Below are 18,301 nucleotides of genomic sequence, written 5' to 3'. Positions count from 1 at the left end.
GAATTTGAGTTAGCAAGTGCACGAAAAGACTGGAAAATTTTACTGTTGGAGTTTTCATATGTGTTTTCATATTAAAAAAATTTTTTTAAGCATCTGAGGAGAGAGTGTGAACATTGAATTAAAACAGAGAGCTTATAAATTATTCACACACACACACACACACACACAATAAACAGACCACAAGTAAACCCAACCTGGATAACGGGCCCAACAGCTCTGTTTTTCACTAAACAACAGTAACCACAGCCCAAACCCCGGGGTAGAGGGGGGCAGCGGCTTATTTTCATCTCAACGTTCAAAATCCTGAAGAAGGTTTTGTGTTGGGGAGAAGGCATTTGTGCTACAACTAGGTTTATCAGAGCAATACAAAAAGACATAATGGTGGGTTGATTTGGACTATTTTATTTTTGTCCTTCCCCAAACCATCTGGCGTGTGAGTGTAGGGGTATTGATCAGGATCTGTGCACTGCAGACCCCATGCCAATCCATAGCGTTTCTGGCAATCAGCATCGCCCATGAATTGCAGCTGTCTGTGCAGCTCCCGAACAGAAATCTTCAAAAAAGTCCCCCCCTTATCAAACACATCATCCGTTCAGGGGTAAGTCAATACCATTTCTTTGTCATTCCGTGAGCAGGGATTATGTAGGAGAAAGTTTTTGTTGTCAGTTGTAGCTGCTGCTGCGCCCTTTTTTTCCTTCTTTTTTTTTTAAAGGAAAGAGAGCAATTTTCTAGCCATTGAATGGTAATGGTTTTCCAGAAAGGCCTCAAGCGTTTGTAGGAATCGGGAGACAAATGCTGTTTCAATATTGTGGGGGAATTTTCAAAGGAGGGGGAAATTCTTCTGTTGCTATACACAATACTAGTGATAATAGAGGGTTCCTTTTAATGACGTTGGATTTTCTCGGAGCCCCTGGTGATGAAGACGCCGCAAGTCTGTGATTACCCTTGCAGATGGAAGGTGGGTGCTAGTGGCGGAAAGGGCGTCTTCGGAATCGTAACTGTTTGATATCTCCATTACCTCCAGTTTTCTTCTGCCTGAAAGCTCGGGCTGGTTGGTTGGGCACAGGGAGAGGAAAACCAAAACCCGAGCCTAGCTCACTAACTCCCTCCGGCCACTCAGCTCAGAAATTCACTGATCCTTCTCAGATTCCAGGTGAATCTAGGAAAGTTGTTTTTAAAAGTTTTCTATTAATAGGTGGTAAGGCCGAACCGGTCCTTTTTTTTTTTTTTTTTTTGTCCGTTTCTGGCGCTGTGTGGGTGTTGTTAATTTCGGGAAAAAACCCTACCGAGTTAGTTACAAGAGCTGGTGGGGGACTGCCCTGAACTTTCAGGTGGACAAAGGACACTGCACCAGGTCGGGGGAGAGCGGGGAGTTTGTTAGTTATTCCCACCCTCAACTAGCCTCTTAGGGAAAGAAAAACGAGGCTCCTGGAGCCCTCCCTGCCGGGAGAACTGTTCTCTCGGAGCCCCAAGCCCGTCGTCTGGATTCGAAGGTGCGGAGTAGGGCCGCCGGCGCAACCCAGCGGCAAGTCGGAGCCTGGGCGAAACCCACCTAGCCTCAGTAGTCCGGGAGCGGGAAGTGGGCGGGCTTGGGGGAGGGGAGGGGGTGGCGGGGACCCCGTCTCAGGGAACTTCGGCACGTGCTCTGGGGCGGCCAGTCTGGAGAGGCAGCGTCAGCCGGAACGCTGAGCTTAGCAGCAAAGCTTCTTGCCCTTCCGCCTGCCTAATTTCAAAGAAAGCCCGGGACTAGGTCTGCCTATCTTTATCGCACCCCTCCACCCCGTCAGGTGGGGAGCCTGAAGGACAGACAACACACACACACACACACACACACACACACACACACACACGGATACACAGAGACCCACACAGGTTTTTGTCTTTCGTCCTCCCTGCCCTCTCTGGGTTCCCTGGCCCTCTCGCTGGGGGAGAACTTCGTCGAGGGTGGGTCCCCCCGGCCTCCGATCTGGATCCTAGGTGACTGTAGCCAGGGCTGGGTACTAGGACCGCAGTCCCTGCCTGGGCACAGTCCTTCCTTCGGGGTTCACAACAGAACCTCGAGTGGAGCCCCACCTCCTCTTTCCGATTCTGGTTGCGAGGCTCCTACCACTTCGGAAGCTGGTGGGAGAAATAATCTGACGCTTGGGGGAAATAAAGAAGTGAAGGAGAATTTGAAGTCTCGAACCTGCAAAGATCAGAGAAGGCTTATTTTATTTATTTAGTTAGTTAGCTGGAGGAGTAGGGGCGGGGGGTGGGGGGGAGCCTGACTCTTATAACCTCGTAGCATTTCCCCCCTAGAAGAACGTTGAGCTTTAAGAGAGCAACTTTTTAGCCTGAAAACCGCGTCGACGAATTTTCTTCTCACCGGCCTTAAGTTCCTCTCCCGTGCTTTCTCTCCCCGTAAAGCCCTGAAGTCGGTTTTAAGCCGTGTGGAGCTGCGATCGCATTTTCTTTTTACAGCGGATTTCCCAAAGTACAATCCAAGTATACCTCAAGTTCTCCTCTCCTCCAGTCGTCAGCCCGCAAAAAGAAAAATTGGCGTGAGGTCCTTTTGTTCAGGTCAACTTGTGCGTGAAATCTTTTTGTTGTTCTTTGAAAAGGAAGGCAAAAGTTGCAGTTGATTTTTAAAAGGACTCTGAAAGTGGAGCTGTTTTCAAGTTGTTCTGAGACACCAAGCACGGGCGTCGCTTTTATTTATTACTTTCTTAAAAAGATCATTTATTTGCTCTGGACATAACCCTTTTTGATTGCTGTTTTCAATATTGTTTAGACATTAACACAAATATCCAGCACTTCTTCTCTCTTTGAAAATGGGAGCGTTTAAAAATCTTTTTATATAATTTAGATCGTCTAGCTACCACTGATTTAAAAAAAAATACAGAATTTTAAAAAAAGAGTTGGTCGGATTAAAAGGGTAATATTTCTGTTGGAAAACTAAAAACCAACTGAGGGGTTTAAAATATTCACACGAATCATACCGTTTCTTTTTAAAAAATCACATGATACATATATATTTTTAGATTCCTGGGACATCAACCTCCAAGGATATTAAATTGCCAAGTGAGTCTGAGCTGATCTTTCAAGGTAATACTATCAAAACTAGAATAGAAAACACACTCGAGATTATTTCAGGAGCATTTAATTTTGGGAAAATTGCTTCGATGGCACTTTTGAGACATTCTGAATTGTTTCGCTTCCAAAACGTGTCAGAAAACAGCAAACTCTGACCGACTGCAGGGTTCCGGGGCGGCCGTGGGCGTTCGAGGAACGGGCCACGGTCCCCAAGGGCCACTGCCTCCAGCGCCGGGCCGGGCCTGGCCGGGCACAGGTGGTTCGGCTGCTTCTGAAAGACGCCGGGCGCCGAGGGCATTCTGCCGCCGGGCCTGGCAGAGCGATGCCCGCAGCGCACCTGACTCGGGGCAGAGAGACCTGTTGGCCACGGGGAAGCCGCGTTTGCGCGGAGCGGCGTCGGGGCGGCGGGCGCGGGTTGGTCGCCCGCGGCGGACCGCGCCCTCGAGCTGCCCGGGTTCTGCCCTCCCGGCCCGGGGCCTGCGCCCAGCCGCAGCTCGGGAGGCGGAGGAAGCCAGCCAGGATTGATGTCTAAATCAATGCCGTTTCTAGGCGCTTCTCTCTGCTCCTCTCCGTCTTTCTCAAAGGCAGAGCGCCTCCCCAGAGTGGATTTCCTCTCCCTGCGCAAAGTCAAGGAGAGGCGAGTGTCCTCAGGAAACCGAGATCGCTGCCCTGCGCGGGGCCTCGGAGAGGTGGGGGGACCAGGAATAAGCGCCAACAGGGGCCTGGGAGCCCCCCGTGCGTCCTCGTCCTCTTTTTCCCCCAGGTCGCCCGCCACCCCATCAATTCCTACTTCCTTAGCCCACCTCGGAGGGCTCGGCCCCGGCTCGGGCCGCTCTCGTGGCGGTGGTAGCCGGCGAGGCCTGACCCCGTGCGCCCTCGTAGGTCCCAGCCAGGCCCCCAAGTTGACGAGACCCGGGAGGGGAGTCCTTAGTCTCCGATGCCAAGCCCTGCCCGGCTAAGGCCGGCCTGGCCGCTTCGGATTTAATTCTTCACCGACGAATTAGGCAGCTGCAATTGTCGCGGAAAATCAGCGGCCACTATTGATCCCCGGGACGAGCAGGGGATGGGGAAAGCCTGGGGGCGCGGGCGGGCAGAGGGCGGGGCGGGGTGGGGGATCGGCTCCGGCCCTCGGGTGCCCTAGATCGGGCGTCCTGGTCGGGTGCCCGAGCACGCGGCCGGGTCAGGCCTCCGTCCGAGACGGGCTCCTCTTCTCGAGCGAAGCCCGGCGGGGCCCGGGTGGGCGTGCGCTAGGCCGCCCGGCCTGCTCCAGCCCGCTGCGGGCCTGCCCTGCGGAGGAGAAGGAGGGGGACTGAAGACAAAAGGCAGGACCGAGGACGGATGCTCTCTCAAGGTCTGCGGGGGACGCCTGGGCCGGGGCGGGGAGCGGTACCCGCTGCCTCCCAACCCCGGGTGGGCTCCCTCGGTCAGGAGGCTGAGGGGAGGCCCGGGGGCGCCTCCGGCCCCCGCACGCCCGGCTCCAGGCGCCCCCTCCGCCCGGCCCCGGCTCCCCGCACAGGCTGCTTCCTGAGGGACAGGGCAGGCCTCGGCCGCTGGACAGGGGGGACTTCCCTCCGCCACCGCCGGAGCAACAAGTCCTCAAGGCAGAGGGCCCCCGAGGGCAGGCGGTGGAGGTCAGTTTCCTCTGCTTTGTCTCAAACAAACTTGAGAAGGGTGTGTCCTCAGAAAAAAGGAGCTGACCCAGTTATGTGGACAATGCATGCTAAAGAAGCCGTTTTGGTTCTAATTGATGCAGAAAGGTGGAAAGGTGGGATGTCTGAAGACAGTGTGTAGAAAAGCACCCTCGCCCCTTTATATATGGGAAATGCACCGGCAGCCAGAGTAGTCCTCTGACGTCTACATTTCACGTTTTGCTACTTTGGACATCTTAAAGCCACGTGGGTTTCCCTTACCTTTGAGATTACTTTTTTATAGGACGTTTATGGGAATCACATATTATACAGAAAGTGTGTAAGCTATATAGAGCAGAAGTATCAAAGGTATCAAGCTCCTCATTTACTTTGTTTCATTTTTCTCTTTCTTTCCCAAACTGCCTTCTTTTGTTGGAGGGGATGTGTGCTTCAGACTTTATCCTGGAAAGAGTTGAGCACTGGCTCCCTGGAGATCAGATATAGAGTCAAAAAGGGCCTTCTCACTACATTGCCTGCTCCATAATCCATGGGCTGAGTATAGGTCACTGAACACAAAGTGGCCTTTCCTCTCTTGCTTACTGAGATGGTTTAATGGATTTTATAATGGTTTTGCAACTATCAGACTGGGGAAATCTGGTTTGGGGGCATTGTGTTCATATCAACCAACCAAAGGCAATGCATTATGTCAAATTCTTTACCTTATCAATATAAACTGGTGACAACATAATGGAATTTCTTAGGATAATTTTGAAAGATCAGGTTTTGTTTTGAAACACCTGTTTTGAAACACCAGGTTCCAAACATGGTTTGTAATTTTCATTGTGGAAAAATCCTGAAAATTCTCCATTTAGTTGATCTTGGGCTTGGTGAAAGTTCTGAAAACCCTTTTAAGCAGCAATATTCTATATATGTCTGCTACAAAACAATGATGTTTGATCCCATTGCAGTTTTTAGCATGTCTTGCTCCCTCTTTTTTTTTTTTTTTTAAGTAGAAGACTTGTTGGGAAGGCAGTGAATTAGAGTGAATTTAAACCTCCAGTAAAACAGAGATGGGGGTGAGTGGAAACATTTTTAGGAGTTTACCAACACACTAAGGTTGCTTAGATTCATACATATGAATAAGGCAAGGATTTTGTGTTCTGGGAGGACAGTTTTGCTTTGCAGATGCTGTTCCCAGTGAACTGTGTTCATCCCCTTGAACTTGGAGAATGTCAGCTCATATCTGAAATTTCAGTTGCCATTTTTATACTTCTTTTTTAAAGCTACTTGCATATCTGAGTTTTGGGATTATTTTTACTTCCTTTTTTCCCTCATACTTTAGTTTTCCTCCCCCAGCTTTTAATCTAAACTTCTCTTTTTTAAGAATTATTACTTAATTAAATTGCCCATTACGTAAGTGATACACTCATCATGGTAATTAATACTGTATCATGACATACTTGGGGAAATAATGACTAACCCTAGTTTAGTTAAAAAAATTTTTTTTTTTTTTTTACTTCACTCTTTCATCAACAAGAACTTGCCTTTTTAAGATATTGTAACTTAAATATTGGGACATAAATGGGGGATAACTTTGTAATGATGAACTTCATATTCCAAACGCTTTCAAGATTCTCTTTTTCAAAAATGAATTTTCTTGTAGTTCTAATTCCAAGTGATGTAATTCAGTGAATGGGTTCTGGGTTTTTTGGTTCCTATCTGTGACTAATTTACAGACCAGGAAAGTCAGAAGAAACAGAAAACAGAGAACGAGAGAATAGAAACTGTCAGAATTTAGTGATTCATGAGACCAAAATTGCTTCAGATTTATGTCATTTTTTAGAATTTATTACACATTTCAGATTGAGGGAATTTTTTTTTTCTGAAGGGACTTTTAAATTTTATGTGAAAAAATTGCTTAAGCCCTGTTTTCTCAAAGTGGAACCATAGTGATATTTACTATATCATCAAAGTGTCCTGAAGGGAGAAATGTGGGGACAGTTTCAAGGGTCATGTTTAACCTTAGGTTTGTTACACAATGTGAGCAAACAGCAGCAACCCTGAATATTTTGTATTCTTGGTATTCTGAAAACAATTGGGTGTCAATCAAATAAGCATATTAAACCAGGGTCACTTACCTTGTAAATGAACGTCTGGGTGGACTCATTTTAAAAGTGAGTAATCCCTTGGAAAACCAATCGATCATAATTATGTATATATATATTATCTGTATGCTTAAAATATTGATTTCTGTATGCTGGGGTTACATGCAGTAGTGAGTGGAGTTGGGGTAGGGTAGGTGGAGTGAAGTGGGCAGCGGAAAAAGTTACATCTATAGGAGTCTATTGATCCATGACAGGGTAAAATTTTTTCCCTTGGTGTACTCTCCCTAGGACACTTTAGATCATACCAACCTTTAACAGGGTGTTTGTAAACTTTCTGGGTGATATCCACAGTGCGAAATGGATTTTTATGTTACAACCCTAGCACATACGTATGTATGTACATTTCAGGAAGGAATGGCATGTTTTTAAAGTGCCCTTTTGTAGACCAACTTGTCTTGGAAATTCTAAAACTAAAGTTTTAGAACCCTGTCTGATTGTTCTGTGTTATCTTCTTCCCGGTATAGCCTCTGTTTTTCTTGCTGCTCATTTAGTACTTGTTTTCTCGTTTGGTATTATTTGTGTATGAGGTTCACTGGCTGTTTTAGATAGTAAGCACATGAGGATGCCTTCCAGGAGGGAAGTGTCTCGTAGTACGACACAGGGCTCTTGATCCTACCTTGTTCATTATTTTTTTGAAGTCTTTACTGAAGGTTAGAAGATCTGCTCATCAAATCTGTAGGTGACAGAGAGCTAGCAGTCATATCTAATATACTGAAAGACAAAATCAAGATTCAAAGTGAAATATGAATGTTGGAATGAAAACCAGTATCGTTTAATCAAACACAGACTGATATAAAATCCCTTTATTGAGGCTGAAAATAGAAATCAAAAGAGATTCCTGGATTGCCACAACAATGCATGTGCAAAAATAGAGGTGTTAGTTTACTCTAAGTGCAAAATGATATAAACATATTATGCTCCATAAGTAGCTAATGTAATTTTGGGCTGAACTAATAGAAATGTGGTATATAGCTTACAAAGAAGGTAGCAGTTTCCCTGTACTCTGGGCTAGAGGCTTGTCTCGCTCTACCTACCTCATTTTAATACAGATATTGACAAGTTAAAGATTACCGTGGGCTCTCAGGGTGTGAGGGAAGAGGAAACCATGCTTTATGGGGAAGAGTTCGAGCAAATGTTTAGGCTGGAGAAGAGGTGAATGGTATGATTGCCACTTCAAATATTTGCCTAGCTGTCATGCGGCAGAGTTGGGGGAGAGTAGTTTTTGCTGATCCCCAGGGCAGAGTTGGGACCAAAGGGTAAAAGTGTCAGGGGAGTTGACTTTGATTCTAATAATTAAGGTTGCTTGAGAGTACAGCAAGTTACTGCATGAAAAGTGAATTGTTTATCCACATGAGTACTCGGCAAAGGCTGAGTGACCATCTGGCTAGGATGCTATAGTACGGATCAGCTGAATTAGGCATCAGGTTGAAATAAGTGATCTTTCTGGTTGAATTTGAGAATTTTCTCAATTATTTTAAAATATTGTGAAAGTGATTTTACATGTAGATGAATTTAAGAGATAGATTTAATATTCAAGCTTGTAGGAACTTCAAATGGACATGGTAGAGCATTTTCTGTCTAGAAGCTCTGTGAAAACAATCTCTTATTTATAGAAAACACAACCTCGTTATTTCTTTTTTCTTTAAGCTTTTTATTTTGTACTGCAGTATAGCTGGTTAGCCATGTTGTGATGGTTTCAGGTGAGCATCAAAGGGACTCAGCCGTATATATGTACACGTGTTCATTCTCCACGAACTCCCCTCCCATCCAGGTTGCCACGTGACATTGAGCAGAGTTCCTGCACGACACAGTAGGTCTTTGTTGATGAAAATGGATTCATTATTTCTTGTCTGCATTTTTTAAATCCAAAAAAAGCTCTGAAAATCAAGTTTTTCGAATCTCATGTTGAAACTGCCTTAACTGAACGGAGGTGAGATATCTCGGTCTTTATCCCACTTGGAATGAACGTTCATACATATCTCTGCAGAAATAGTAGTGTGTTTAATTACCAGGTGCTTTTCCAGACCCTGTTGGGGGTATGCAGTATATGCTTTTTTGCTGCTAACACCTTTCAAGTATGTGAAAAAATGTTCAATTCTAAGCCATCTATTTCCAAATGATTTCCTTAAAGGATTGTTATTACTTACCTTATAATTAGATAGTTCTTGTTTTTTCAGAGTTGCTTGAACCCATTGGTCAGAAATCTAAACAATAAGCCACTTTACTAACGTAGGCTAGAATGATTCTCGGAACAATTATTGAGTCCCTAAACCTTGTCACAGAAGGAAATTGCTTTACAAGCCAAATTTATCCTAGATAATGAAATGGTAAGTTGCTCTGCCATTTCCATATTTATTTTATGAAGAGGTTAGTGGCAAAAATGGTCTGTGTCAAAGGTCTCCTCCGAAGCATATTTGATATTACTTAAGACGGGCAGCGGGTGACGGTATCACACTTTGCTGGCCTGGGAGGAGGATTTAGTGGGATCCGTTAATTAATGGCTTTCATTTTACAAATCATTTCTGTTGCTATTACTCATCCTGTAGACATTTATGGAACACCTACTCCAGGCTGGCCCTTGGCTGGGCAAGACGAATGAGATGGAAGTAGTATCCTTAACACGCTCACATAGTAATTCCATCCTCAAAACAACCTGTCGGATAGGCAAGGCAGATATTATTGTTCCCATTAAAGATGGAAAAGTGGAGTCTCCAGGGAGTTAAGTGACTCTCTTAGGGTCACACATCCAGTAAGTGGTAGAACAGGACTTGAATCCAAGGCTGTAATTTAGAATCTACGTATTTTTCCATCGTATTACCGTATATTAAGGACCTGTTGTTCACCATACAAGGTGTATCTTCTCATCCAGACTTTATCTTCGGCTTTCCTTTTAGCTGGCTGCTCAGAATTTGTAGCCACTTTTTATGTGTGGAGAAGGCATTGTGAAATGAATTTTATGGGAGATTGGTCTCCAATTTCTTCTTTTTAATATTTATTAAAATTAAAAAATGTTTTATTTGGCTGCACTGGGTCTTAGTTGCGGCGTGTGAAATCTTTAATTGTGGCATGCGAACTCTTGGTTGCAGCACGTGGGCTCTATTTCCCTTGACGGGATCAAACCTGGGCCCCCTGCCTGCCTTGGGAGTGTGGAGTCTTAGCCACTGGACTACCAGGCAAGTCCCTCTAATTCCTTCTCATGAAAGCCCGAATGCCCAGACTCTCCCTATTCTTCCCCCAGCAGTCCCCTGGCAGTTGGGGCTCAGGAACATCAACCAAACTCAGTCAATAAGATACGCATTCCTCAAAGTAAGACACCGAAGAACAGAGGCTGGGACAGCCTAGAATTCACGCTGGTGAAGCTGGTGCATTCTGTCCAGCAGCGTCAACTGGTTCTTTGGCTGTGATTCCTTTTTCTAAACGTCCCTGATTTCAGACCATTTTCTGGACCTGGTTCTCATCCCTTTGGGTCTGTTCTGTGAGCCATCTGATTTCCTTTCACTTCATTTGTTTGCAAAAGTTAGCCAGCGTCAGTTTCTGTGGTTTTCAAGATAGGACTTTAGAGAACCGTCTTACAGACTACGTAGTGGGAATTGGTCAGATTTTAGACGTATTTTGAAGAGAAACCCGACAGAACGTGTTGAGGCATTGGACGTGGAATGTGAAAGAAAGAAAGGAGTCAAGCACGCCTTCAAAGTTTTCGTTCTGAATAATTGAAAGAATAAAGCTACCATCAAGTCCGGTTCTCTATTACTGCAAATCTCCTCCCCCACCCAAGTGGTGAATTAAAACAACAACCTTTTTTTAAAAAAATATCTCTGTTGAACTGGGCCTCTCGCAGCATAATGGCTGGGTTTTGAGAGGGAGCAGTCCCTGAGGGTGAACGTTCCAGGAGAAGAACCTGGAAGAAACTGCCGGGTCTTTATGACCTAGTCTCAAAACTCACATCGTGTCACTTCCTCCATCGTCTATGCCTAGAGTTATTCATGGACTCATTCATAGAGGAAGGGACGCTGGAGCAACAAAGAATCTGCAGCCGTGTTTTGAAACGTTTATCAAAGAATTCTAAGAAAGGTGGGGAAGATGAGGAGAGGAACAAGGTGAGGGGGCTTATCATGTGTTTAGACACGTTAAGTAGGTGTCTGTTAGGATTCAAGAAGGGATAGTGGGTAGGCAATTGGGTTATGAGTCAGGTGTTCAGGTGAGAAGTTGAGGCTAAAGATAAAAATTTAGGAGTTGTCTGTGTGTACTTGGTATGTAAAGGTTTTGAAGTCAAAGAGCGCCATACCTCCAGCTTTATTGTATTTGCTCGAAATTGCTTTGGCCATTTGGGGTCTTTCATGGTTCTAAATGAATTTTAGGATTGTTTTTTGTATTTCAATAAAAGTGCCATTGATATTTTGATAGGAACTGTGTTGAATCCACAGATCACTTTGGAAAGTGTTGACATTTTAACAGTATTAATTCTTCCAGTGCATGAACATGAGATGTCCTTCCAATTTATTTGTGTCTTTTTCCTTTTGTCATTGTTTTGTTGTTTTCAGTCTACAGGTGTTTCTGTTCTTTTGTTAAGCTTATTCCTAAGCTTTTTCTTATTTTGGATGCTACTATAAGTGGAATTATTTTCATTTCTTTTTCAGGTAGGTTGTTGTTAGTATATAGAAACACAGTTTTTTATATGTTGATTTTACATCTTGTAGCTTTACTGAATTGGCTTATTCCGTAGTTTTTGTAGAGTCTTTACAGTTTCTACATATGGCATCATGTCATCTTTAAACAGGGGTAATTCCACTTCTTTCTTTCTGATTTGAGTGGCTTTTATTTCTTTTTGTTGGACTAGTTTCTCTTGCTAGGACTTCCAGTACTGTGTTGAAAAGGAGAGGTAAGAGTGGGCATCCTTGCCTTGTTCTGGATCTTAGAAGGAAATCTTTTGGTTTTTCATTGTTGAGCATGATGTTTGCTGTGGGCTTTTATTGTATTAAAGTAAGTTTCTTCTATACTTAATTTGTTGAGAGTTTTTTTAAAATTGAAGGATAATTGCTTTACAGAATTTTGTTTTCTGTCAAACCCCTTGTTGAGAGTTTTTAATTGTGAAAAGATGTAAATATCGGGAAATGGTTTTTATGATCCATTGTGATGATTCATGTGATTTTAATCCTTTATCCTGTTAATACGGTATAATGTTGATTGATTTGTATGTATTGAATCATTCTTGTATCACAAAGATACATTTTACTTAGTCATGGTGAATGATATATGCTGTTGTAATGAGTTTGTGGTATTTTTTTGTTTTTTGAGGATCTTTGTATCTGTGTTCAGGAGGGCACTGATCTGTAGTTTTTTTCTCTTGCGATATCTTTTTCTGGCTTTGGTTTCAGACTAAGTTCATAGAATTAGTTTGAAACTGTTTATTCTAATTTCAGGAAGCATTTAAGGAAGGTTGGTGTTCTTTATAAATGTTTGGTAAAATTCACCCACGAAGTCATCTGATGCTGGTCTGTTCCTACGTTGGAAGTTTTAAAACCATTCCTTTGGTTTTTTTCATTCGTTATTGGTATGTGCAGAGTCTCTGTTTCTCCTTGACCCAATCTTGGTAGGTTGTGTCTAGACTGTCCAGTTTTTTGGCATAGAATTGTATGTGTTTAGGTTGTCCAATTTATTGGCATATGATTGTTCATAATAGTCTTTTATGAGCCTCTTTATTTCTGTGAGATTAGTTGTAATGTCTCCTCTTTTATTTCTGATTTTATTTATTTGTGTCTTTTCTCTTTTTTTTACCCCCTAGCCTAGTGAAGGGTTTGTTGATTTTATTTTATTTTTCAAAAATTAACTCTTAGTGCTCGCTTCGGCAGCACATATACTAAAATTGGAACGATACAGAGAAGATTAGCATGGCCCCTGCGCAAGGATGACACGCGAATTCGTGAAGCGTTCCATATTTTTATCAATACAGTATACTAACGCATATATATGGAATTTAGAAAGATGGTAATAATAACCCGGTGTACGAGACAGCAAAAGAGACACTGATGTATAGAACAGTCTTATGGACTCTGTGGGAGAGGGAGAGGGTGGGAAGATTTGGGAGAATGACATTGAAACATGTAAAATATCATGTAAGAAACGAGTTGCCAGTCCAGGTTCGATGCACGATACTGGATGCTTGGGGCTAGTGCACTGGGACGACCCAGAGGGATGGTATGGGGAGGGAGGAGGGAGGAGGGTTCAGGATGGGGAACACATGTATACCTGTGGCGGATTCATTTTGATATTTGGCAAAACTAATACAATTATGTGAAGTTTAAAAATAAAATAAAATTTAAAAAAAATCAACTCTTAGTGTTATCAATTAAAAAAAATGTTTATCTGTTCTCTAGCATTTATTTATGCCCTAATATTTGTTAGTTCCTTAGTTATCCATTCTTGGAAATGTTCCTTCTTTCTGCTAATTTTGGGCTTAGTTTCTTCCCTGAGGTGTAAATTGAGATTGTTTATTTGAGATCTTTCTTGTTTTTCAGTGCAAGTATTTATTGCTATCAACTGTACCTTCTGTACTGTTTTTTCTGCATCTCATTAGTTTTGGTATGTTGTATTTTTATTTTCATTTGCCTTGAGATATTTTCTAATTTGATTTCTTCTTAAACCCAATAGCTTTTTAAAAGAATGTGTTGTTTAATTTCCATGTGCTTGTTAATTTTTCCAGTTTCATTGCATTGTAACTGGAAAAGACACTTGGAATTCTCTCAGTATTCTCAAATTTGTTAAGGTTTGTTTCGTGCCCTAACATATGGTATGTTCTGGACAGTGTGTTTCTGTGAAAGAATGAAGGCTAGAAATGTCCTATTTTGCCATCTTGCTGATCTTTTAGAAAAGAAACTGCAGACTTTTCCCCAGAGTGACTGTACAGCTTTGTTTCCCACCAGCAATGTATTGAGTGAGTGAGTTTCTATACATCTTTACCAGCTTAAGTATTGTAAATATTTGTGTAGTGATGTTTCATTATGGTTTTAATTTGGATTTCCTTAGTGGCTAGTGATGTAGAAGATCTTTTCATGTGCTTACGTGCCATCGGTATACACATCAATGAAATGTCTGTTCATATATTTTGCCCATTTTCCAATTGGATTATCTTTTACTGTTGAGTTTTGAGAATTCTTTTTATATCCTAGATAGTTGTTCTTTGTCAGATAGGTGGTTAGTAAATATTTTCTCAGTCTGGACCTTGCCTCTTCACTCTGGTAAGTAGGACCTTTCACAGAGCAAATACAAATTTGGTAAAGTCCAATTTATAAATGTTTCTTTTTGTGTACCATACTTTTGATTTCAAGGCTAAGAATGCTTTGCCTTAAGTCCAAGATCAGTTGTCTCATATTTAATTTTTCTGAAGTTTTGTAGTTTTACGTCTAACATTTAAGTCCAAGATCCATTTATGTTACTTTTTGCAAATGAGTGAGGGTTAGAGCAAAGTTCTTTTTCTTTTTGTTTATTTGCCTGTGTACACCCAATTAGTTCAGCTTCATTCATTGAAAAGACTATTTTTCCTCCACTGAATTACATTTACGCCTTTGTAAAAAATCAGTTGGGCATAGATATGTGGGTCTGCTTCTGAGTTCTCTATTCTAGTTCATTGAGTTATGTGTCTGTCTCTCCACTGATACTACATAGTCTCAGTTACTGTAACTATATAATAAGTCTGGAAATCAGATAGGCTAATTCCTTCTCCTTTGTCTTTCTTTTTAAAACTATTTTAGATATTTTCATTCTTTTGTCTTTCCATATACATTTTAGGATAATTTTATCTATCTCTATAAGAAATCTTGATGGGATTTTGATAGAAATTGTGTTAGACCTGTGTTAAACCTTGATCCAAAGGAATTAGAAAAAGAATGATAAAGCCTGGAGTCAGCAAAAGGAAGAAAATAATAAAGATCAGAAAGGAAATAAAGAGATTACCCAAAAGAAAATATCAGTGAATCCAAGAGCTGTTTTCTTTGTTAAAGGATGAGCAAAATTGACAAACCTTTAGCCAGGCTTATTAAGAAAAAGAGAGGGAGGACCTAAATATAAAAACTAAGAAATGGAAGAGGATAAATTACAACTGATATCACAGAGGTACAAGAAATCATGAAAATTAGTTATATGCTAACAAATTGGACAACTTAGAAGAAATGGATAAACTTCCAGAAACATACAATCTTCCAAGACTGACTCAAGAAGAAATGGGTAATCTGAATAGATTGATCACTAGTAGTTAAATTTAATCAGCAATAAAAAAATTCCCAGCAAACATTACTCCAAGATTGTATGTATTGGACATTTTCATAAGAGAATTCTACCACAATTATAAAGCAGAGCTAATACCTATCTTTCTCAAGCTATTAAAAAATCTGAAGAGGAGAGACCACTCCCAAATTCTTTCTATGAGGTCACCATTACTTTGATGCCAAAACCAAAGACACTATGAAGAGAAATGTTTTTTACAAGCCAAAATCTCTAATGAATACAGATGCAAAAATGGTCAACAAAATGTTAGCAAGTGAAATTCAACCATATATAAAAAGGATCATACCATGATAAAGAGTGGTTTATTCTAAGAATGCAAGATTCTTTCATTATCGGCAAATCAATGTGGTACACCATGTTAACAAAATGAAGGATAAAAATCACATGATCATCTCAAAAGATACAGGAAAAGCGTTTGACAAAATTCAACATCCATTCATGGTAAAAACTCTTACCAAGTTGTTCCACAGCAAATATATCTCAACATAATAAAGGCCATTTATGACACACCCACAGCAAACATATTTTATATGAAAAGCTGAAAAGATTTTCTCTAAAATCAGGAAGAAGACAAGGATGCCCAGTCTTGCCACTTCTATTTAACACTGTTTTTGGAAGTCCTAGCCAAAGTGAACCAACAGGAGAAAGAAAAGGGAATTAGAAGGGAAGAAAATTAGAAGGGAAGAAATAGAAATAAATTAGAAGGGAAGAAATAGAATTATCACTATTCTCAGATGACATGATCCTGAAGATAGAAAACCCAAAAGTCGCCACCAAAAAACTATTAGCACTAGCAAAGGAATTCAGTAATTAATTAATTACTGAAGATTAATACACAGAAATCTGTTTCTTTCCCATAAACTTATAAACCACCAGAAAGAGAAAGCAAGAAAATGACCCTGTTCTAAATTGTTTCACAAAGAGTGAAACACCCAAGAATAAACTTAACAAGGAAGTGAAAGAGATGTCCTATGAAAACTATGAAATACTGATAAGGGAAATTGAAGGTGATACAAAGAAATGGATAGATATCACATGTTCATGGTTTGGAAGAATTAGTATTGTCAAAAATTCCTATCAACCAAAGCAGTGTACATATTGAATGCAATCCTTATCAAGATACCCATGACATTTTTCACATAACTAGAACTTGACTGAGAGACAGCGTGAGCATGAGAACAAATAACCCTAAGATTTATATGGAACCACAGATGACCCCAAATAGCAAAAACAATCTTGAGAAAAAAGGACGAAGTTTGGAGCAACCACACTTTCTGGCTTCGGACTATACTGCAGAGCTATGGTCATCAAAACAGTATTGTACTGAAACAAAAACGGACACACAGATCAATGGGACAGAATAGAGAGCCTGGAAGCAGACCCGTGCACATATGCTCCACTGCTACATGATTTCCCTGGTAGCTTAGTGGTGAAGAATCCACAATCCGCCTGCAGTGCAGGAGGCAGAGGAGATGCAGGTCTGATCCCGGGGTCAGGAAGATCCCCTGGAGGAGGAAATGGCAACCCACTCCAGTATTCTTGCCTGGGAAATCCAATGGACAGAGGAGCCTGGTGGGCTACAGTCCATGAAAAGAGTCGGACGTGACTGAGCATGCACGCATACACTGAAAGACAAAGAGGGCACGAATATACAGTCGGGAAAAGACAGCTTCTTCAATAAGTGGTGCTGGGAAAACTGGACAGCTAGATATGAAAGAATGAAATTAAAACATTTTCTTATACCATACAAAAATAAACAAAATGGATCAAAGACCTAAATGTAAGCCCAGAAACTATAACACTCCTAAGAGAGAACATAGGCAGAACACTTTTGGACATAGTTTAGGGATATTACTTTTGGATCAGTCTCCTCAGTTAAAGGAAACAAAAGCAAAAATAAACAAATGGGACCTACTTAAAAGCTTTGCAGAGCAGAGAAACCACTGACAAAACAAAAAGACAGCTCCTGAGTGGGAGGAAATATTTGCAAACGACATATCCAATAAGGGTTAAAATGCAAAGTATATGAACAGCTCATACACTGAAATATCAGAAAATTAAAACCCTTAAGCAAAACAATTTGAATGGACAGAAGACCCAAGTAGACATTTTTTTTCCCCCAAAGAAGACATCTAGATGGCCAATAAGCACATGAAAAGATGCTCAGCATTGTTGCTGATTATCAGGGGAATGCAAGTCAGAATCATAAGGATTACAAGTAGATATCCCTTCATGCCTGTTAGGATGGCTATCATCAAATAATCTACAAATAACAAAAGTTGGTGAGGATGTGGAGAAAAGGGAGCCCTAATACAATGCTGATGGGAATGTAAACTGGTGTGGCCGTTATGTAGAGTAGTATCGAAGTTCCTCAAGAAACTAAAACTGTCTCCCGGAGTTTGAGCAAACTCCGGGAGACAGTGAAGGACAGGGCAGCCTGTGGCCCAGTGGTTTCGAGTTTGCCTTCCAGTGGAGGGAAGGCAGGCTCGATCCCTGGTCAGGGAGCTGGGAAGCAGTGTTGCAGTGTATTCAATGGAGACTTTAAAAAAAATGGTCCACCTCAAAAAAATCTTAAAAAAATTAAAAATAGAACTACCATAGTGAAGTGAAGTTCCTCAGTCGTGTCCGATTCTTTGCGACCCCATGGACTGTAGCCTACCAGGCTTCTCTGTCCATGGGATTTTCCAGACAAGAGTATTGGAGTGGATTGCCATTCCTTTAAGACCCAGTAATTCCACTCCTCTGTGTGTGTGTATATGTGTGTGTGTGTGTGTATATATATATATATATATATGGAGAGTAACCCTTATTCAAAAAGATATATGCATCCTCATGTTCATAGAAGCCTTATTTAAAATAGCCAAGATATGGAAGCAACCTAAGAGTCCATCAGAAGATCAGTGAGTAAAGAAGAAGTGGTGAACATATACGTTGAAATATTCCTCAGCCATTAAAACAGAATGAATTTTGCCATTTGCAACAACATGGATGGGCCTGGAGGGTATTGTGCTTAGTGAAATAAGTGAAAGAAAGGTAAACAGTGTGTGTTAATCACATATATGTGGAATCTAAATAAAATGGTGAATATAACAAAACAGAAGCAGACTCACAGAAAACAAACTAGCAGTTACCAGTGGGAAGAGGGATGGGGGAGGC

General features: G+C 41.6%; 1 non-coding gene across 1 annotated transcript; it reads left to right on the top strand.

Annotated features, from left to right (window-relative positions):
* Positions 1 to 12,698: 12,698 nt before the first annotated feature.
* Positions 12,699 to 12,805, top strand: LOC138985463 (U6 spliceosomal RNA). The gene has a single exon (XR_011462531.1). It is a non-coding gene; the product is annotated as a U6 spliceosomal RNA (small nuclear RNA).
* Positions 12,806 to 18,301: the final 5,496 nt, after the last annotated feature.

Source organism: Bos mutus, chromosome 24 (assembly GCF_027580195.1).
Source record: "Bos mutus isolate GX-2022 chromosome 24, NWIPB_WYAK_1.1, whole genome shotgun sequence".
Taxonomy (NCBI): Eukaryota; Metazoa; Chordata; class Mammalia; order Artiodactyla; family Bovidae; genus Bos; species Bos mutus.
This window is presented reverse-complemented; position numbering and strand designations above follow the sequence as displayed.